This window comes from Mus musculus, chromosome 7 (assembly GCF_000001635.26).
Source record: "Mus musculus strain C57BL/6J chromosome 7, GRCm38.p6 C57BL/6J".
Taxonomy (NCBI): Eukaryota; Metazoa; Chordata; class Mammalia; order Rodentia; family Muridae; genus Mus; species Mus musculus.
The window spans coordinates 110687214-110709540 of record NC_000073.6 but is presented as its reverse complement, the minus strand read 5'-3'; the positions used below and the strand labels follow the sequence as shown (position 1 = coordinate 110709540).

The following is a 22327-nucleotide window of genomic DNA, read 5'->3' as shown; positions in this document are numbered from 1 at the left end:
TCAGGGGATTGCTCACAGTGATAGCGAAGTGACTAATACTGACAGCCAGGCCAATTGGCAGAAGTGACAGAAAGAATTGGGGTCATAGAGCCAGGAGAAGCTGCTCCCCTAAGAGGGAGCAGACACAAAGATTGCAGGTGGACATCGGGCCCCAAACTGACTGAATTCAGGAAGGTATAGCCAAGAGCAGGCTGGTGGATGCTTTTCACAGCAAGGTACGGAGGACTTGAGAGCACTCAGTCAGTGCTCCTTACAATGAGTCTTCCAGTGGAATACAGATGGAGCTATGGTCAAGATGGGCTCCAGACTGGAGGTAAGAGTAGCTCTAGCCACAATGGGCTGGAGAAAGAAAGAAACAGATACAACAAGGTATACATGCCTAAGACAAGTATATGGGGGAAATGTTAGTTTATAGCCCACCCCAAGACAGAAGACTAAGAGCAATATCTTGTTCAATGGGTGTGGTGGCTTGAATAAGAATGGCTCCCAGAGGTTCATAGATTTGAAGGCTTCGTCACCAGGGAGTGGCACTGTTTGAAAGGATTAGGAGGTGTGGCCTTTTTGGAGTTGTCTTGTTGGAGAAAGTGTGTCACTAGGAGTGGGCTTTGAGGTTTCAAAAGTCCAAGCCAGGCCCAGTGTCTTTCTCTGCCTGCAGCCTGTGGGTCCAGATGGAGAGTTCTCAGCTACCTCTCCAGCACGATGTCTGTCTGTGTGCTGCCGTGCTCCCACCATGAGGATAATGGACTAAGCCCAAGTTAAATGCTTTTTAAGTAAGTTGTCATGGTTGTGGTGTCTCTTCACAGCAAGAGAAAATGAAGACTTCAGGTTTCGGGATGACTAGAAAGACATGAAGTCCTTTCCCCTTGGGTCCTTTAGAAGTGAATGCCCTGGCCTGCTTTCAGGATTCTTTTCTCTATCCCCAGAGGAGAAAAGGATTCTCTGCAAACCCCATTCCATAACTCAAACTCCTTAGTTTGAGCTGAGACTTGAGTGAGGTACCTCCTCACTGCTGGCCCCAGCTTTGCCAACAAGATTGAGGGTCCATTCTCACACATGCACCCTGTACCCTGTGAGAGACCACCCTGCCAGGGCCTATGACATATGCTTTCTGATAATTTCCCCAAGGGTCACACTGGCCACACCCTTGGGGTTTGGCTCCCAGCTCGAATTCCGCCAGCAAAATTATCTTTAATCAACGCTGCTCAGTCTACAGCCCCTCCCAGGGGACCGCTGCTAGGCAGCCTGTTTCGCAATCACTGGCTCCACATCAGGACCAGAGGAACAGGGTGTAGTGGGAAGAGCGCCAGGCTGAGAGGCAGGAGCCCCGAACCAGCCCTCTAGACCCTAACCGAGTAATCTGTTTCCCTTCCTTATCCCCCTTTCAAAGGGCGGGGCCAGGTGAGAGTGAAGCTGTCTAGAATTGTGTTTTACTCACAAGCACGTCCTATGAATGAGAACACGCACACCAGCCTGGCGCCTCGGGGTGAGCTCCCCTTAGCCATGTTTAAGCATGTGATTCTGAACCTCTACCCACGGCCGATGATGCCTAGACTCTGTCCACACCTCAGATAGGGCCAATGAGCACCTTTCCCCAAGTAATTTGGGATTAAGGAGAGGAGGCTGGGGAGAGGACTCAAACACTGGAGCCATGTTCTCAACTGAACCATCTGGAGACTTAGAAAACCCACTGCAAGGAATGGGGGTGGGGGGCAGGGAAGTTAACGGGAAAACCTGGCAGAGGAGGAGGGGCAGAGGGAGTCTAAGAATTTTCAGTTCTGCATTTCAAGTCTCCCTGAAACCTGGGACCTCTTGAGTGTGTGTGTGTGTGGGGGGGGGGGGGGGAGGCATGTATATCCATGCAGAGGCTGAAGGACAATCTAGGCTGCCACTTCTCAGTTGCAATCTATCTTCTTTTTGAGACGAGGTCTCTCATTGGCTTGGAGCTCACCAATTCCTCCAGACCGGCTGGCCAATAGGTTCCAGAGATTTTCCTATCCCTGCAGCCCGCCCCAGTGTTGGGACATAAGCTTTTTATGTGGGCACTCATGACTGATTCAGGTGCTTAGGCTTCAGAGTAGTAACTTGACCATCTAAGCCATCGCTCCCCCAACCACCCGAGCTGGCTTGTAAAAACGGGTTTGAGGGCTCTGATCCTCCTGGCAACTTGAAGGGAGTGAATATTACCAAGCCTATGTCATGCTGGTCCTTCTATCTTCCTAGTCCTGCCCCACCAAGCATCTCAGCCCACATTCCGGTCCTCATTTGCACCCCCCTCCACCCCACACCTCAGCCCAGTGTCTTGACCACAGTAAGTGTTCTGTCAACTCATGTCAGGTGGAGACAGAGAAAACCTAAAGCCATCATTCGTCTGTGAGGTGTGTTCTTCAGAGCTAGCTAACGACTCCTCCTTCCCTGGGCAAGGTTGTCCACAATGGATCCATGACCCCACGTAAGGCCAGGACTCAACCCCTGATGCAGCCAGCCCACAGCTTCCCAAGTTTTATTTTTATTAACCCAACTGGAAAATTGGACTCCACTCGGGGCTGTGCTGCAAAACAGATGCTGGATCTGGCCTCTGGTTTCCTAGATAAACACATTGCGATAATATGCATCTACCCGTGAAATGCTCTCTGCGGCGGCACGTGGCAGCTCTCCAGAAGAAAGAAAAACAGTGTCAACGCTACATTCGAAGCTTCTCACTCCCCTTCCTGGCCAGAGGCTCCACTGAAGGCTAACGCCCTCCCTGCTGGCTCTTCTTGTCCTCTCCTGCCTCTGGCCAGGAATTTAACAGCTTCTAGAAAGAACACTGGGCTTTACTCTATTCTTGTGTCTCGAACAGGACCTTCCTCTGCTCTCCCATCATGCCCTTTGTGAACTCCAGCCCAGCACAAGGGGACGCTATGGACTTCAGTTTGCCAGGGGTGTCTGCCTCCTCCAGGGAAGCTCCCTAAAGTTAGGAACATAGCCTGGTACATATTGTCATGCAGTGCCCAGAAATGGCCCTGGCACAAGAGAGTGGACAGAGTGGCTAACGTTGCTGAATGAGGGAATAAAAGTGAGTCATGTTAGCTGAAGTCAGTGAGGGAGACACGAGATTCAAGAATGTGCCCTGGGTGTCCTCCAACCTAAGCTGGGTGTGGGGACCAAGGGATTATCACACATCCCAGCCTCCAGAGGACTGTCATCTATACGAGGAAAGGGGATATATTTCCCCTCGTGTCACCCCACTATCCTTGTGAAGGATTCTCACTCGAGTCACCGGAGAGTGGAGGAAACTGTTAGCATAAAACCCCCAGCCATGGAGGGCAACTGATCAGGGAAAAAGAATGGGAGGGCTGTAGCTCAGTGATGGAGAGCTCTTGCCTGGTATGCAAAGCCTTGGGAAGGGAGGAAAGGGGGGCAGGGAAGCCATCACCCATCACCAGGTGCAGACCCCGGACCGGAGCACTAAGCTGGGGGAGGGGGGCACGGGGAGAATTACTTGTCTTGTGGCTCCTTCTCTCTGTTTTGAAAGACATCAAGACCTGAGAACATCAGGTTATGACACCAAAGGTTCTTGAATGAAGTTGGGATTTAGAAGAGGCCAAGGGGCACATAGAGGAAACATGAGGGAGGTGACAAAGGCCACCTCTCCAAGGCAACTTGGATAGACACTGATGAATGACTGGGTGGGGACATTAAGTGTTAGGGGTACCCTCCAGACCTGACAGGCGGTGGTATATAGTGGTGCACAGGATGGTAGAAGGGTTACAGCCATTCTCCAGTTTGGCACATCTGAAGACATACAAGCACCTCCAGGAGCACAGAGAGTAGGGGAGAGCAATTGAGAGGAACCAAAGAATCATTCAGGGACATGTGCCCCCGACTTGGGTTCAGGTCTTGTCAGTGTCTCCCTTGCTAATATTCTGGGCCTCTCTGGAGCTCAGCTGCCACACCCACAGTAGGGAGTGAAAATCTTGTGCCCAGGGGTGAGGCTTATGTTGGGAGCGTGAGCACAAGGGCTCACATAGCTGCCAAGGAAATGACAACCCTACCCGAGACTGTTACCAGAAATGTTTCCCTTTCACCAACACAACTCAGAACGTGGTGTTGTGTTCTGAGGTCGGCAACATCAGAGAGAGGCATGTGATCACTGTCCCTCACTCAGAAGTATTTGGCCTGAAAAATATGTCATTATATAGTGAGACAGAGCCCAGATCTCATTCAGGGAGCATAGGGAAGCAGAGCAGGCTCTTCAATAAAAACAAAGACCAGAAGAGGTTCTAGCCGATAAAATGTCATGTGCATACACACACTCAGGTTAAGTTGTGTCCTGTTTTGTGTGGAAGGAGAATTGAGTATTTTATAAATGAAGAAAATCTAGACTTTTTGGTTTATATTTAAAAGACAGAAAGTTGACACAATTGTGGCTGCTACAAAGGTCATTTTCAGATGACACACTTTTAGTGAATTTCAGTGTTTTGAGTGCCTCCAAGGAACGGCAGGATTTCCCTTTGTTCTGACTAAGGACACTTCCTTGAGAGTGATCTGCAGGTCCTGGAGAGCCCTGGGCTGCCCAGATTCTCTGAGACGTGAGCTTCTTTCCCTGATACCCTTTTCCCTAAAATCCTGGGTCCACCAGAGCTCCCAGTCACTCCTATCCTTTTTCCTCTCTGACAGCAGCCTCGCCCCCTGAGGGTTTACGGCCACTGTGTGTTTATGAATCTTGACATTCTGATGTGCTTACACTTTCCCTCCCCTCTGCCTTTCTTTTCCCTTGGCCTCCTCCATGCTTCTTCCCCCTTCGACTATCCACGAAATTCACTGTTTGTCCAGGACTGGTCTACTCTTATGGAGACTAGACCGTGAGATGAACCTAAGGAAGGAAACAGAGATGAGGTGGACAGAAAACCCCAAGAGACCCGGGAGCAGGAGCTGAGTCTCAGAAACAGGCTGACATCGTTCAAGGACAGGAGTGACCTAGAAAGAGAAGCAGAATCCAGAGAAAGGGAGACTGAGACGCTGAGAATTTCCATGAGACCGCAATGCGATTACAATGCCTTAACCTACACAAGAGCTGTCCACATAGAGAATCAAGCCTGCCAGGCTTTTCCTCAAAATTTTAGAAATATAGGTGGTCCTGTTCACCTCAAGACTTTTGTTCTGATTTATCTTAGTGTTTTGGGGGTTTTGTTAGTTTGTTTTGTTTTTGTTTTTGTTTTTTAGGTAAGGTCTCTCTGTGTAGTCCTGGATGTCCTAGAATTTGATATGTAGACCAGGCTGCCTCCAAACTCACAGATATGTGCCTACTACAGCACCTCAAGTGCTGGGGTTGGCCCCCACACCTGGCCAATAACATTCCCCTTCACGGGGTCACTCCATATCTCTACCTCCTATGCTTTCAGACACCTGTGGTCAACCTTAGTCCCCAAACAGAAAATTTCAGAAATAAACAATTCAGAATTTCTAAACATTTTTACAGTATATTGTTCTAATCATTCTACTTTATTGCTGCTATTGTCAATTCACTGTGCCTTTATAAATTAGACTTTGTTGGAGGCATATATGCATGCACATAGAGAGGGGATGAGCAATACTAGCCTCCATTTAAAGCATCCTTGAAATGTCTTGAAATGTAACCCTCTGGGTAAGGGAGTGAGTCTACTAAACTTTCTTCTAAACTTCCTTGGCTTTGTTCTTTAGTGTTATTTCCATAGTCTGTTTGAATGCTTGTTTTTCTATATGTGTGGAAAGGCATTTCAGCTTAATTCTTTTCTAAGTAGGCACCTATAATAACATCAAATATTGAATATGCCCTACCCATTCTCTACCCCTTGGTCTCTCATTTGAAATATCCACCATGGAGACCAACCTGCTTCTGTACCCTCTATTGTGTTCCATGAAAGTATCTGTCTATTCCCATGCCAATCCTACAATGTTTTAAACACTGTAGCTTTATTGTGGATTTTGATATCAAATAGAGCAAATTATTTTTTTTCAAAATGTTCTTGGCTGGGCTTGTCTACTTTCTATTCCAGATGAACTCCAGAAATCAGCAGTCATAAAAAGTTCAGAAATCATCAAATACCTTGTTTTCTGAATGTTCCTCCTTTTCCAGTTACTAATCGGAATCTTCTCCTCCCCACCCCCATTTCCTCTGAGCAGCACAACGGGGCATCAGCAAGATCCTCCCTTCATACTGAGAACTGAGCACGATAAAATTAGAATCATGCAGAGATGCTATTCTTAGGGTCAGGAATGGTAAGCACAAAGCACTATATTCTGATTAGATGCAATCATTTTTAAATATTTATTGTACTGTTAATTGTATAGATGTGGGTGGATATGTGCATGTGCGTAATAGTGCCTGCAGAAACAAAAGGTTTAGTTTCCCCTGGAGCTGCAGTTGGAAGCAGTTGCAAGCTGCCTGAAATGGGTGCTGGGAATTGAACCCATGTCTTCTAGAAGAGCAAGTGTACAGGCAGAGCCATCTCTCCAAGCCCAGTCATCTTTTTTTTTTTCTTATCGAAAAAGAGGATAGCCTGACATGGTGGTTCCTGTCTTTAACAGGCCACTCCAGAGGTAGAGGTAGGCTGATCTCTGTCAGTTCAGAGCCAGCCTGGTCTATGTTGAGAGTTCCAGGTCAGCCAGGACTGTATAGTGAGACACTGTCTTAAAGAAAAAGAGAAGCTATTGACTAGAGGTAGCCAATGCGTCAGTCCCCATGCCTTTCTGCCTCCCATTACCAATGACTTATAGCCAACACACCAGGCACCTGTGAGCTTGGATGGGGCCACTTCAAGCATTGACAAAACTGTGTTTCTGAGGCGTCCTGGCTGAGACCCAGGCTCCAGCCAAGGACACTTCTCAAGGCGAAGACTGTTTTGTGAGCCATCTGCTAAAAGTGAACAGCCTCCCCTGGCAGCAGCTGGCCTGGCCACGTGCTTTCTTACAGGATGGTTTGCCAGCGTTCCTCTCCCAGTAAGCGAAACAATGGGTGGCTTCATGGGTTTCCTAACCTTTCTTTTCTTTGTCAGTAGGAAGTTTTCCATGCATCCTCACTTCCTATGCACATGTTTACAATGCCAGGACAGGCTTCCATTTCCTGTTGGATTTCTCTCTTTTACCTGAGTCACGCTAGACAGCTGGCCATGGACATGGTCGTCCTAATTCTGGATTTTTCCGAAACAGCCCAGATTTCAAATATTCTGAACTTTAGCCTTAAGCTGTTAAATACTTGGAATTCTAAGGTTTCCATGCCCGGCTAACCCCTCCCGTATTGCATTAACACTGGGAAATAGCCCAAAACAATTTTGTAAGATGATGTGTCCTTAAAGTTGGTTTGAGTCTGAAAAAAAATCTGTTATAAAACATTCCTGAACAATGACAAACACATCCCTTGACTGTTTCTAGCTAAGCACTCCAGCTCTTATATTTAGCCAAAGGAATTCTTTATTTGGACTGTGTATTCCTTTTTATACATCATGCCTGTTTAAAAAAAAAAACTTGAATTGAAACTTCCTTATATAAAAATGAATTAGTGAGGGAGGAGGAGGCAGGGGTGGGGGAAAAAAAGAAGAAAGAAAGAGAGGGGGAAAGAATATTGTCTACATCCACAGCACACAAGGTGTCCCAACGGGGATGGTCCAGTCACTGCTGGGAAGTATGGCGCTGTCCACGAGGGAGGTGCTGACGATTAGCTGAAGTTGAACAGGGGCTGCCCTCCAGGGTCCTGAAAGAGTACCTTCCACACCCCAAGCACCATCCTATCAGAGAAGTGTAAAGTACCACGAGAGCCTAAAACAACTTTCTGTAGCCCCCTTATGCAGCAAACAGGCCTCCAGAGTTTTCGGCAGCTTTTCCATACCAGTCAAACCCGGCGTTACAGTCAGCCCACATGGGATTCCTCTGAACACTGCAATACCTGCTGTAGATGCTTCTAGAGGGTCTAGCAGTCCCTATAGATGCTCATTCTGGTGAACCCAATAGAAGGCAGGGTCAGCCGCTAGGGGATGGAAGGGATGTGTACCTAATCTCTCTCTACTTCCTGATGACTTCTTTATTGTTCTGTTTCCATGTCAAGTCTAAGGACATAACAGCCTACCTTTCTTTTCTTCTTATTCACAAATGTGTAGAAAAAGGATTATTATTTAGAGGGGGAACAATTAGCTTAGATGTTTGCAATATAGTGACTCTAAACAAGTTATTTTTCCCTCTAGGCTTGATATCCTCACAAGTGAGGCAAGAAATGCCAGGACTCGGAGTCTTCATGTCCTTCTGTCCTTGAGCCTTCTTTCCTTTGCCCCTCAGTCATATGCCTCCCACTAGGCCAGCAACAGCCTGTCACTCAAGGTCTCCATCACTGAGGACTGCTGTGTGACCTCAGCAGCAGGGTCTAGGGATGGGGTCATTATTTACTGAGGTATTAGATGAGCCTAAGGGCCTTGGCTATGGACAATGTGGAATGTACAAAAGGGAGACCCATGTTGTGGAAAATTCGGGAGCGTTGATATTCTCTCTCTCTCTCTCTCTCTCTCTCTCTTTCGCTTTTATAAAAGCATTATATACCTACTATAAGAAATTCTAACAATATTAAAGTACACAAAGAAAAAGTCTTGAATCTTCAATATAATACCACCCCAAAGTAACATAGCTGGCATAAGAAAACATTATTGTGTCTTTCTTTATGTGCATAGACAAGTAGATAGGTGAATAAGAAAGAAAAAGCAAATAATGCATTATGAGTGGATGGATGGATATAGTATAAATTGATAGATGAATTAATTGATAAATGAATGGGAGAAATCATAAAGGGATCATACTTTAATGCAGTGGTTCTCAACTTTCCTAATGCTGCCACCCCTTAATACAGTTCCTCATGTTGTGGTGACCCTCAACCATAAGATTATTTCATTGCTACATCATAACTGTAATTTTACTACTATAATGAATGGTAATGTAAATATCTGATATGAAAACCCCGTGAAAGAGTTGAGTCACTATATATATATATATATATATATATATATATATATATATATATATATAGTGAAAGAGTTGATATTGATCTTTATTTAACAGATTAAAAACACTAAAGTAACAGAATTTCTTGTCTTTATTTCTTTTCCACAATAAGTGTTTCTTAGCCATATATGGTAGTGTTTACCTGTGATCCCAACATTCAAGAGGCTGAAGCAAAATTCAAAGTTTGAGACCAGCTTGAGCTACAAGGTAAGAACTTGTCTCAAAACAAAACAACAAGAACAAACTTTATTTAGAATACTAGTTTGAGACTAAAACCCTCTTTTATCTTATTATAATCCAGTTTTAGGCAATATCAATCAGGAAATTAGCACTTTTATACTGCATCCCATCTCCCCTCCCCCATTTTCCAAGTGCCCTGTCTAATATATTTCTTTCCTATTTTTGTCTTTCACTGTGAGTCACTGCTGTGGCATGCGATTGGAATTAAATGGTGCCTATAACAGAGATGCGATGGCATAGATGTGTTGTTATAAACACTAAAGAATACCAATTTTTTAAAAAAAGACCATCTTAAAATGTCTCTTGGTTACACAAACATAATAATAAATTCAACTATTTATACGGATCACTGACCTAGTGTGCCTAATTACCATGAGTCATGGAGATGATTGCGCAGGATTATCTTCGAGTATTACAGTTTCTTAAATGAAGTTAAGTGAACAGGCAACCTGGGTCGACTCAAAAGGTCATACAGCATGACGGCATTTGAAATCAACCTCCTCTGCGATCTCCTGGGGGAATTCCCGTTGGAGAGGAGGGCAGACTGACCGCACACTATGCCAACCATAGTAAGAACTCACTGCCCATCAGACGCATGGATGAGAACTTTACATATAATGACGCATTTAATCAGCCACCGTTCTGATGAGAAACTTACTTGATTTCCAATTTTAAACATGAAGAAAAAGAGTGGCCAAAGGAACGATCAAGTTCTCATAACTATTGAAGCCTCAACTTCAGACCATCGCAGTGAGTAACGGAGACAGAAACCATGTGCTTAATGGTGAGACTGGGCTGTTTTATCTGGGGCAGATATAAGTATTTATGTGGGTGCATGTGTTTGTGGGTATACATATGCACCTGTGTGTGCGTGGCTAGAGCTGGCACTGGGTGGCTTGTTTCATTTATTGAAACAGGGTTTCTCAGTAGACATAAAATTCACAAATTTAGTGAGCCTGACTCAAAGATCCACCTCTCTTCTCTGCTCCCAAGCACTGAGATCAGAAGACATAGGGCACTGTACCCAATTAAAAAACAAAACAAAACAAAACAAAAAACATGGGTTCTAGGGAGCTGAACTCAGGATGTCATGCCTGTGTGGGAAGCACTTCAGCAACTTCCCTGGCTGTGATAACTTACTGGCTGTGTGGCCTTGAGTTAAGCACTCAACCTCTCTGGGACATAGTATCCTCAGTAAACAAGAGACTAATAAGGGCTTTCTTGCTGTCACTGAGTGTGCCTGGGAAGGAGCTTAGTAGATGGCGTCATTATCTTCTTCCCTCCAGAACTCTCAGGGCACAGCCGGTAGTGTTGGTTGGAACTCAGTCAGGAATCAGCCCCCGTTGATGAGAAAAACACCACCCAAAGCCACAAAAACAAAACAGTTTTCTTGCCAGAACACAGACGGGGAGGACAGCAGTTCCGACGGCCGTGAACCTTCACCAAGTTCAGATTCAGCGTGAAGTCTACCAGGATACTATTTGTTCGCATGATGCATTCTCAAACTATGATTTGACAGTAGAAGTCATTTCCTCTGGGCACTACCAAGCGAGCCACTCACTATCATCTGCATTCCTTTGGCCAAGCTTTCTTCTACAGTTCTGGATCAGACACTCAGCAAAGCTGAGCCGATAACTTGCCTCTATGGATGTGACACCTGAAAGATCAAAGCCAAAAAAGGGTTCGTTGGAAGCCTAAAGAAGGAGGCAGCAGTCCAGTACTAGAAAAGCAGAAAGCCGTGAAGACAGAAGAGTTTATTTCTGGCCCCAACTCAAAGTCAAGACCTTGGATGAGTCCCGTATCCTCTAGGCAGAAGGGCTTGTTTTCTCATCTATAACACAAAGGCTTCCTGGATGCTCTCCCAAGGCCTGGCTAACTCTGCCTCATGCTATTCTGGGAGAGGTGCAGGGTTGGCATCACAGCTGTGATTTATCTGGGAGAGTTTTCAGAGAAAGGAATACAAGGCAAACCTAGAGACTACAGACTAAGACGAACTGGAACGTGGGAAAGCTTGGTGAAGGGCACGTGAGAGAAGCAGGGTGATTCATCTACAGGACAAAGGCAAGAAGACAGCTCTGGGGTTCATATGCCAAGATGCACCAAGAGCTGAAGAGGAGAGACAGTGTATGAACTCTAACTCAGCAAGTCAGGGTCTTTCTTGATGCAAATGACAGTCTAGGAGGGTAATATGGAAACCTGTCCTCTCTAAGAAAAGGGATGGGTGAAGGGAGTGAGCAAGTCTGTAAAAACAAAAAAAAATGGAGGTCTATTATTTATCTATCTATCTATTTATTTATTTATTTATTTATTTATTTATTTGGTGTGTTAGCATGTGCTTCTGTGCATGCATCTCTCTCTCTCTCTCTCTCTCTCTCTCTCTCTCTCTCTCTCTCTGTGTGTGTGTGTGTGTGTGTGTGTGTGTGTGTGTGTGTTCTCATGTATGCAAGTGTATGTGGAGGCTGGTGGTCAATATTGAGTGTCTTCCCCAATCCTTTAATTCCTTCCCTAAGATAGGGTGTGTTAATTACTTTTTGCTATGATAAAATACCATGACTAAAAGCAGCTTAGCGGGGGGGAGGGGGGGAAGAGGTCTATTTTTAGCTCCCAGTTATGGAAAGACAGACTCCCATAGCAGAAAAGGCATGAAAAATGTATCAGGAAGCCACACTTTCATCTACACAAAAGGGAGTTGGGTAGGGCAATAAACTCTCCAGGTCTGCCCTCAGGGACACACTTCCTCCAGCAAGCACATCCTCATAGAGAGACTTCGTAATCTCCCCAAACAGCACCGCCATCTGGGAACCAAGCGTTCAAATAAATGAGACTATACGGGATATTTCTCATTCAGACCAGCGTATAAGCTGTCTCAATGGACCTGTGGCTCACTACTGATTCAGTTAGTCTGGCTTGTCAGCAAGATCCAGAGATCCTCCCGTCTCTGTCTCCTCAGTGCTACCACACAGGAGAACTGTAATGTTCCACCGTGCATGGCTCTTTGTGTGGGTGCTGGGAATGCAAGCTCAGGTCCTCCTGCACACAGGTCCTGCAAGCTCAGGTCCTCCTGCTTACACAGCAAATACTTTACTGAATGAAACATTTTCCTAACCCAAGGGCTCACTTTTTAATCTTTGATGGGATAGCATGTCAAAAGGCACGTAGGGGGCATACCTCATGCCCTGTCTAGGGGTTTGGGAAATCCCATTAGCTATCCCATTAGCTAGACAGAAGAGGGACCGCTAAGTACATCTAGAGTCTTGGAAAGGCATAAGAGCTCCCAAAGTTGTGGCAGTCACATGCTTTCAGAAGTAGGCAACTCCCAACTCATTCCCATACTATCGTCAAGCCTCAAGGAGGAGCTTTCTCCGAGAGCCTGGGAGCCCACAGGTGAGGCCCAGAAGAAAAGAGGCTGATGTTCTAAGTTGTCAGGTCTTGGGCTGACATCTCTTGTTGGCTTCCTGTGATGTGCTGCAATTTTAAGTGTAGCTCAGACAGACCAACAGACAGACTGACAGACAGGAGATAGTTCATTTGGAATTTCTCCTTGGCCAAGAGATGATGACCATAAGGGACATTGTGTCCACGTGTTGCCAGAACAGTTGGGGTCAGAGCCTTGACTGGCAGCCCTAACAAGCTAGGTCAACTACTTGTCATCAATAGATCAAAAATGGCAGTGAAAAGTGGAGCTTCACTCACTATAACCACAATTGGGAAGATGACAAATAAAAGGATGCAGTGACCACCCCAGTCTGCGGTCAGGGTTCTAGCATGTGGCTTACATTCTAATAGACAGCTATGGGTATGCAGGGTACTAGCATGTAGCTTACATTCTAATAGACAGCTATGGGTGTGCAGACTCAGCAATCCTGGTCCAGGGGTCAGTCTGCCATTGTTTCAACTCCTGGCCATCCTGCAAGGTGCTCTGACAAGACGTCACCCCTGTGTGAAATCTCTTCTTGGCAGGCAAGTTCTCCTTCTGGCTGGCACTAGGATTTGGCTCTTCCTTTCTCCAGCATGAGATTCCAGGGGAAATTCCAGTTCCCTGGGGTCTACTGTTACACCAGTGTGATAGCCAAAGCAAGGGGCACACGCCCGTGATTGCAGTACTTAGGAGAGAGGGGCAGGGCACTCCAGAGTTCAAGGTTATCCTCAGCTACAGAGTAAGTACGAGGCCAGCCTGGGCCACATGAGACAACCTAACAAGATAAATATGGGCTGGTTTAACCTCGTTCTGATCTTTAGGATTTCCTTCTGTGAATGAAACTGTCAGACAGTTTTATGAAGAGCAGTGTTTAGATTTAGGGATGAGCAAGCAAAGCTAAGACTGTAAGACTCACCCTGGCCCGGAGTCAGCACGGCTCATTTGTTATTTGTAACATCCGTGTTTGACATGTCACTAGGAAAGCATGAAGCTTGCAGGCACTTTTGGCTGTATCGTTGGTGTTGAAGTTTCTCAGCTCTCTGGCACCATGGGAGAGGCCAATGAGAAGCCCCACAGAGAATCTCTTTCTTTCCTGTGCCCCCCTCCCCGTTTTCTACACTCCTATCCCTCCACAGTTCAAACAGGCGCGTCCTTCCATGGATCCCTTGTCCTAGATGATGGTGATTCTCTGGGTCCCCTCTTTTTATTCTTTAATGTTTACTTGTAGAATTCACACATACAACATAGCATTTGTCAATGTGGGGCTGGTGAGATGGTTCATCACGGAAAGACTCCAGTCACCAAGCCTGATGACCACGTTCCATCCCAAGGCCACGTGATGGAAGGAGACTATCAGCTCCATAAAGTTGTCCTCTGAACTACACACACACACACACACACACACACACACACACACACACACAGCTAAAGCACCTGCATTCCAACATGTATGCATACAATAAATAATGAACAATGGTTTTTGTTCTGTTTTTTGTTTTATTATTTTTTAAGGCAAGTTCCAGGACAGCCAGGGCTACACAGAGAAACCCTGTCTCAAAAATACAAGACAAAACACATACACACAACAACAACAAATGCTATAGTCACTTTTTAAAACAGTCTAGTAGAATTAAGTATATTCATATTGTCCTTGTTCTAGCTGGTTTTGTGTGTCAACTTGACACAAATGGAGTTATCACAGAGAAAGGAGCTTCAGTTGAAGAAATGCCTCCATGAGATCCAGTTGTAAGGCATTTTCCTCAGTTAGTGATTAAGGGGGAAAGGCCCCTTGTGGGTGGTACCATCCCTGGGCTGGTAGTCTTGGGTTCTATAAGAAAGCAAGATGAGCAAGCCAGGGGAAACAAGCCGGTAAGTAACATCCCTCTATGGCCTCTGCATCAGCTCCTGCTTCCTGGCCTACTTGAGTTCCAGTCCTGACTTCCTTTGGTGATCAACAGCAATGTGGAAAGTGTAAGATGAATAAACCCTTTCCTCCCCAACTTGTTTCATGGTCATGGTGTTTGTGCAGGAATAGAAACCCTGACTAAGACAGTCAACCCTTCACCATCTCTCCTTTCTACAACTGCATTCAAGTCTTAAAGTGACAGGGTCACCTTCTGTGATTAGATTGACTCCAGGAATTCGACTCCTCTTTGCTCCTGCACAGAGCTGTGCAAAGCTGAAGTGCAAGAGGCTCACACTTGGCCTCAAATGCACCCCACTAATGGCTATTATTAATCACCCACATTTGCTGACTCTGTGGATAAAAGCAGATCAGTGCCCTCAGCCAAGAGCCTTGGGTCCAGCCATGGCAAGGGCTTCTTCCTTCCAGGGGACCTGCCCAGCAAAGGCAAGCTCCGAGCTTCAGGAGTGCACAATATAGCACAAGTTAGATGTTCCATGTCAGATGGGGGCACTAGAGTACTGTGCCTTCCAGGGTGGCTGTCACCTACCTGTGTGGACCTCGTTCCCACCTCAGAAGAAGCAAGTTATGTAATGCCTGACTCTTCAACTGTGAAATTCAAATAATATCCACTTTACAAAGTTCCCAAAATATCATGTGCCCGTGTTAATTACTCCAGAGTCAGATGGATAGTAGATACGTCTTGTTAAGTTCGGTTTTTAATGTATTTTATTTATATTTGTGTTTATATTGTATTTATAATATGTTCTATTTATATTTTACAGGATTTGATATTTCATCATATGTTCACCTCTTTATCATGGAACAAGTCAGCCAATAAAAAGTGTATGTATTCACAGCATATAGCATGAGGTTTGATCTAAGAGTACATTGTGGAATGGCTACATCAAAGTAAGTTTCATAGCAATTACTTTACATTTACTTTATAATTACATTTACTTTTTTATGTGAAAACTGTCCTAGCAATTTGCAACAATATGTTAACTATAGTCACTGTGGGACTGTGAAAGGCAGCCTGTTTTCTGGTCAAGTGAGACTTGCACCGGAGACCTGGTAGAAACTCTACAAGGGACAGAACAGTGAGCCATGCTCCCAGACAGACATGCTCCTAGCCTAATACCACAGAGCCCCCAACTCCATAATCCTGTGACTATCGATCATGTCCCCAAACTCCTGGCATTCTGGCTAGACTTCACCCTCACAGTTACCTGACAATAGCCAGGTATGCTCCTCCCCACAACTACCCTGCAATTGCAAGATAGCCCAGCCCACTAAAAAAGGGGCTGCTTGGCCCCTCCTCACTCCCTTAAGCTCTTACCTCTCTTATTCTCATCTTTAGCTCTCTTTCTCCCCTTCCCTTCCCCCTTCTCTCCACGTGGCCATGGCTGGTTTCTTTCTTTCTACCTTCTCTCTTTCTCTCTGCCTTTCTACAATAAAGCTCTAAAGCCATAGACTGTCTCTGTTCATCAAGACCCCCATACTTGAATGATGGAATAGGCTTTCCTCTAAAGAGTCAAGTCTAATCTCCCACCGGAAGGCCTTTCTGCGCTCCAGACATGGACCGGACCAAGAACTCTCACCCACGTGGGAACCACTCAGTGCCCCATCTCCTCCAAAGTGCTGGGATGAAAGGCATGCGCCATCACACTCTGCTGCAACTGAACTCATACCTTTTGGCCCATATCTGTCTGTCCTTGACATGGAAGTGCTTAAGCAGAAGGAGGCAGTGCTCACGATTATGTCTAGATGATAGGTTTCTCACGCTCTACAAGCTACAAGCATAAGTGGGGGGCGGGGTCTAAACAATAACTCCAGGTTCTCCAGCCTACACTCCCCCTTAACATGGTAAACTGTCACTCTGGTGGGAGTATCCCACTGGCTGTCTTTGCTTATAATGGATGTATGTGACTCTGTGGGGCTCTAGTTTCAAAGGCTGGTCTTTCCTGTCAGCCCCATCACTGGCACATGAGACACTGATGATGTCATATAGGCTTTGTCTCTGTGTGTCACACCCAAAGATACTCAGGGGATGTGGCTGTCGTGTCAATGTTTTTTTGTAAAAGAGCTTCATCTTGTCCTTGAAAATCCTTGAAACACAGGACAGGCCTGAGCAAGTCTCTCTGCTCACCTTGAAGCTGCTGCAGCTGTTGCTCAGTTGGAGTTTTGATACACACACACACACACACACACACACACACACACACACACACAAGGCCCGGGTTCTATCCTCAGCATGGGATAAATTAGGTATGGTGGCAGAAATCCCGACATTAAGGAGGTAGAGGCAGAAGAATAGAAGTTTGAGGAAATCTTTGGCTACATAGCAATTTCAAGGCCAGCCTGGCTCCTGTGAGACATTAGCAAGAAACGAAGGTGCTTTTAAGGGCTAAGCACTGAAATGTGTTACTGCTGGTTTTGTTCTCTCCTGAGAGAAGTGCTAACCCTGGATAGCTCTTCACAAGGCCATCTGGGAAACCTGGCCTTTGGTACCACCAGCCATGCCAGGGTGGCTAAGTCTATCCCAGAACAAGAGATACATCTGGGCTAAGCAGAGACTTACCATCATTATCCTTCCACACTTTAATGTCCCAAACATAATCTTCCAGCCACATTCCCTGTATCCGTTGTTTATTGTTATATGATGATTCCTTCTAAACTCAGTAACTTAAAATAACACACATTAATTATGGGGGTCAGAAATTCAGGAGTGGCATAGCAGGGCTGTCTAGCACAAGGTCTCTCCTGAGATTATCATCAAGGGTTAGTTAGACAATCCTCAGAGGTTTGTTTGGGTCTGAAGCACCTATCTTAAGATGGTTCTCATGGCTTCTTATGACCTGGCTTCCCACAAAGCAAATCATCCAACGTGGAAAGAATGACCTAAATCAACGCAGATGTCATTCATCACCCAATCTTGGAAGCCACCACTGCTGTCACACCCCATCACAGCTATCACAGAGGCCAGCCCTACCAAATGAAGGGCAGCATGCACAGGGTGTGGGTAAGGAAGAAGAGATGACATGAGCCGCCTTGGATGTCGGCCACCACACACTCTCTACCCTCCCTCCATCTCTACCCTCCAGTCTTGCTTGAGAGGAGCCCACCTTTCTCCATGGTCAAAGAAGAAAGAACTTTAAAGGTCTCAAAATGGGAACTAAGCCCAGATATGCGTGCTTGAATGATGATAACCAGGTAAAGAAATGGGGAGTGGGAGTGGTGGGCGATAGCGCTCAGTGGATAAAACACTTACCACACAAGCATGAGGAGCAGTGTGTGTTTCCCAACACCCACATAAAGTCAGGCAGGTATCCTGACCACCCATAACCCCATCGTTCAGGAGGTAGACACAGGATTCCCCCAGGGAAAGCCAAATAGCTAGGTTAGTTAGAATTATGAGCTCCTGGTTCAGTGAGAGACTCTGTCACAATTAATAAGGTGGAGACCAATTGAGGAAGAAACCTGACTTCAGTTTGGGGCACCCATGTGTATCTATACATGTACCTGCAAGAGGAAAAAAAAAGAGGGAGGAAAGGAGTGAGGGACAGAAGAAGGGAGAGGGGAGGGAGAGAGAAAGACATTCACTTAGAAGGCCCAGAACCTTTAAGAAAGAAAATCAGTATGATTGTGGGAATAGATAGGAGACGCAGGTCTGCAGTGGCATTTTGTGAATAGAAATCTCATTATAACAGCAGAGCAGTGTTTTCCTCATCCCTGTCCATACTAGAGGTCAGTTTCGATTATTGTAGCGAGAGCAGCCACCATCTTGAACGACGTCCACACCACTGGCAGGAAGAGAGTCCTGGAAGGCCCTGCACTAGCGATGAAATACTCTGGCCCGGGGATGATGTATGTCCCTCCCATGCACAATCCACCAGCCATAAATTGTCACTCTGTCTCCAGCGAGCCACAGGGAGCCAAGAAGAGCAATCCTGTCACGTGCCTGGAAGAGGAGAAAGCTGGAAATAGTTGGCAAACAAGACTCATGACTCTTCAGCCTAAGAGAGCAAAACTGCAGAGAGGCAAAGGAGGGGTGGAGCTTGCGATTTAAATCCTGGGCAGGAGGAGACTTCTGCAAGGCTGTGCTAATTCATTAATAATTCCTGAAAACGTTGCCAGTTACTCCCTCTCCCTGGTCATTCTCTACAGCCTCCTCATGCCAGCCTAAAGACTAAAGATCGCCTGAGTACTCTGCCTCAAGTTTGGGGGTCTCCTTTACTTCTTCTCACTCTTTACCCAACACCCCACCCTCACCTCTCCATGGTGAGGGTGACTTGAGGAGTTCATGGACTTGAGGTCACATGCTCCACCAATTTCATCTTCCAGAGAACCACCCAGTCCCCCGGGATCCTTAAAGGCAGCCCCCAACCCACTTCACAGAGATGGGCTATAACCTCTAGGCCTACCCTGACCACTGACCCTGGTTCTTAGTAGGCCCAGTTAAGCCAAGCTCACATCAGCCTGAAGACCTGCTGACTCCAATTCTCTCCCTTTTGAGTAGATGCTCAACTCCTAGGAATCTCAAGTACTTACACACACTACTTGGCCCAGTCTCTTTTATCCAGGCCAAAGCATCCATCTCCCCAGAAGGCCTTCCCCAAGGGACCTGGGGGTGGTTGTGACATGTGCCTTGTAACACAATCTTGTCTTGCTGTAGACTCCATAGGAGCGTGCAGTTTTGTTCATGTTCTCATATGTCCTAGCTGCTGTGGTTAGAGCATATTTTGTTATTGTCCAGGCATAAGGCCTCTATGTGCTCGCTCACAGACTAGTAAACATCCATTGTCTATCAGGGGAACCAGGACCATCTAACCCTGATCTTTCATTTTCCATCCTCCAAGTCAGTGTGACCAAAGTCACACAATTAGTGACACGTGAAGGATTCAGACTCCGAATCAGTCAGACTGTAGATGCTGTGGCCTTAGCTTTAGATGGCATCAAGAGAGATGGCAAGGAAAGTTTCCTAGAGTGCCAACGAAAGGAACCAAAGTGCGTGGCTCAGGCCTCAGCATCCGGTTTTGTTCACTGAGAGCTGGACAGAAATGCTGGATAATACAAATTGTTTCAAAAAGCAAGAAAAAGAATTGCAGAACTGCACAGTCAGGCTACACCAGACCCTCAAACTCTGCGGGTAGACATCCAATTCCTATTTCCCTTGTAGGTGGAGTCCTGCTTTGAGTCTACCCTGTGATCTTTCTCTTCGGAAGCAGCCATGGAAACAGCCGGAACAAGCCCAGTGCATCCTTGCAACAATTCCTTCAAATCGGCTGCTCTCAGGAACTTCTTGACTCTTCAATACATCCCTGAACGGCGAACCTAGGGAAGTGGGTCCTGTTTGTAGCTTATGAGAAGCCACGACCAGGACACACACGGTGGCCAGGGGGCAGGCCAGGGCTGCAGAGAGCCAGAGGCGGAAGCCCAGCTGGGAGAACTCCTGCAGGAAGTGGGCGGGGCTTGGGGGAGAGCCTCCATCTGCAAGGAAATCCCCTCCCCTGGGTTCACTCAGAGGACAGTTCAGGTTGAAGCAAAGATGCCAGAGAGCAGGCAGCGAATCCAGACCCAAGGGGAGGCATAAATGCCAGAGACAACACTGTGAGAGGCAAGAAGGAAGCCAGGAACCAACTGAAGGTCCTGGAGCGTGTCTGCACTCGTCCAGCTTCTCTAGTTCAGGAGAGCAGAGAGGAATTTAATGGGAAGGAAATAAAGAAAAAAAAAAAATAAGAGCTATTCCATTTATTTTATGAGCTCATCAAAACTCTGATAACAAGACCTGTCAGGAATAGCGCACACACAGGAAGCAACACAGGGAGAAAAAAAACAACACTTACAAGGTCAATAAAACATGTGGAAAAGAAGCAGCCACGGTAGTGACGTTGGGGCTTCCTCTGGTGACTAAAATTAAACAGCTTGGGCTGGGGGTGTGGTTCAGTTGATGCAGTGGTCGCCTACCATGCACAAAGCCCTGGGTTTGATCCCCACCATTGCGTGCACCCAACATGGTAGCACAGGCCAACACTTGAGAGGTGGAGGCAGGATGATCACAAGTTCAAGAGCATCTTCTACTACATAGAAAGTTCAAGGCCAGCCTGGGATCCATGAGATCTTATGTCAAAAGAGGGAGGAGATGCTGGATGGCTCAGCTGGTAAGTTCTTGCTTCACAAATTTGAGGAGCAGAGTTGGAACTCCAACAACTATGCAAAAGAGCAGATTGATTTAAGCATACGGAGGGAGAGGACAGTAGATGCAAACAGATCCCTGAACCCATAACCAGCTAGCTTAGCCTAATTGGCAAGCTCTAGCTCTCAGGGAGAGACCCGTGTCAAAAACCAAGATGGGGGCTGGAGAGACGGCTCAGCAGTTAAAAGTACTGGCTATTCTTCCACAGGACCCAGTTATGATTCCCAGTACCCACATGGCAGCTCACAACAATTTCTAACTCAAGTGCCAGGAGATCTGATGCCCTCTTCTGGCCTCTCAGACACCAGGCACACACACGGTACAGAGGAATACATGTAGGCAAAACACTCGTATACATAATATAATAACAATACAAAAAATATTACAATGTGGATGGTGCTTAAGGAATGACACTGAAGGCTGGCCTCTGGCCTTCATGTGTATTCACACACACATGCACACACATGACTGCACACATACACATACAGGTTTATACCAATCATCAGTATTCAAGCCATCAGATTCACTATCTGAAAAATGTTAGCTAAAAACCCACATCCATTTCTGTTTGTTTGTTTGTTTGTTTGTTTGTTTGTTTTAGATATCCCAGTATCTCTTGGCATAATAAAGAGTGGTAGTATCTTATTTAAAATTAAAATACAATGAGAAAGAAATAAAAGAAACATTATAGTTTATTCATTAAAATCAGTAACTCAAAAGGATATTAGTTTTGGCGTTATTCCTTAATATTGCTCTGGAAATTAAGGCCAACACAATAAAAGAAAACACAAAATAAATAAGATGTATTTTTTTTAAACATGACATATTAAGGAAACAAAATTGTCAGTCAAATTTTAGTTATCAATGCTGTATATTAAAATCCCAATGTAACTCCTAGAAACAAAATACTCATTAAGGAGATCGTTAAAACTCACTAAGAATAGAATAAACATGAATTAAAACAACAGGATAAAATGTTAACAATCAACAAGTTTGAGACCATGGTGAAGATGTGGGTATCTCGGACACTACTAATGGTATCTTAGAGGAAAAGCCAGCTGTCTCTCTTATATTCCTCTAATCCTTTGCAGACCCTAGCTGAGTGAGTCACCATTTAGCTCAATTCTGAAAGTTGCTGAACAGAGTTCATGCAGACCCCACAGGTTAAGAGCAAACAGCTTACCCGCACCTCTCTGTCCATCAGCTATGGCTTGGGAATACCCACAATTCTCCACTTGTTTTCAATAATTTATTACAATGGCTCAAAAAACTCAAAGCAATAGATTTACTAGTTTATATATAATGACAGATATGACAACAGAGACAGGGAGAGAGGAGTGCTTGGAGGGGTATCAGCATGGAGCAGGGCTCAAGGGTATTGGTCTCTACCAAGCTGGCGTGTGCCACCTCTCAACCTGTGGGCACAGTCACATACCCACACAGCCATGCCCATACCTGATGGGTGTTTGTGGGGACCTCCTCACAGAAGCCTGATCAATCTTTCAGTCTGCCTCCAGCTCCTCTTCTCTCCCTGGGAAGTGAGGAGTTAGAGCAGAGAATGGCTGGG

At 45.8% G+C, this 22327-nt stretch overlaps 1 long non-coding RNA gene across 1 annotated transcript; it reads left to right on the top strand.

Moving 5' to 3' along the window:
• Positions 1-9808: 9808 nt before the first annotated feature.
• Gm21123 lies at positions 9809-19378 on the top strand. Its single transcript, XR_140838.1, has 4 exons — positions 9809-10027; positions 15350-15476; positions 17439-17777; positions 18332-19378. It is a non-coding gene; the product is annotated as a predicted gene, 21123 (long non-coding RNA).
• The last annotated feature ends 2949 nt before the right edge of the window (positions 19379-22327 follow it).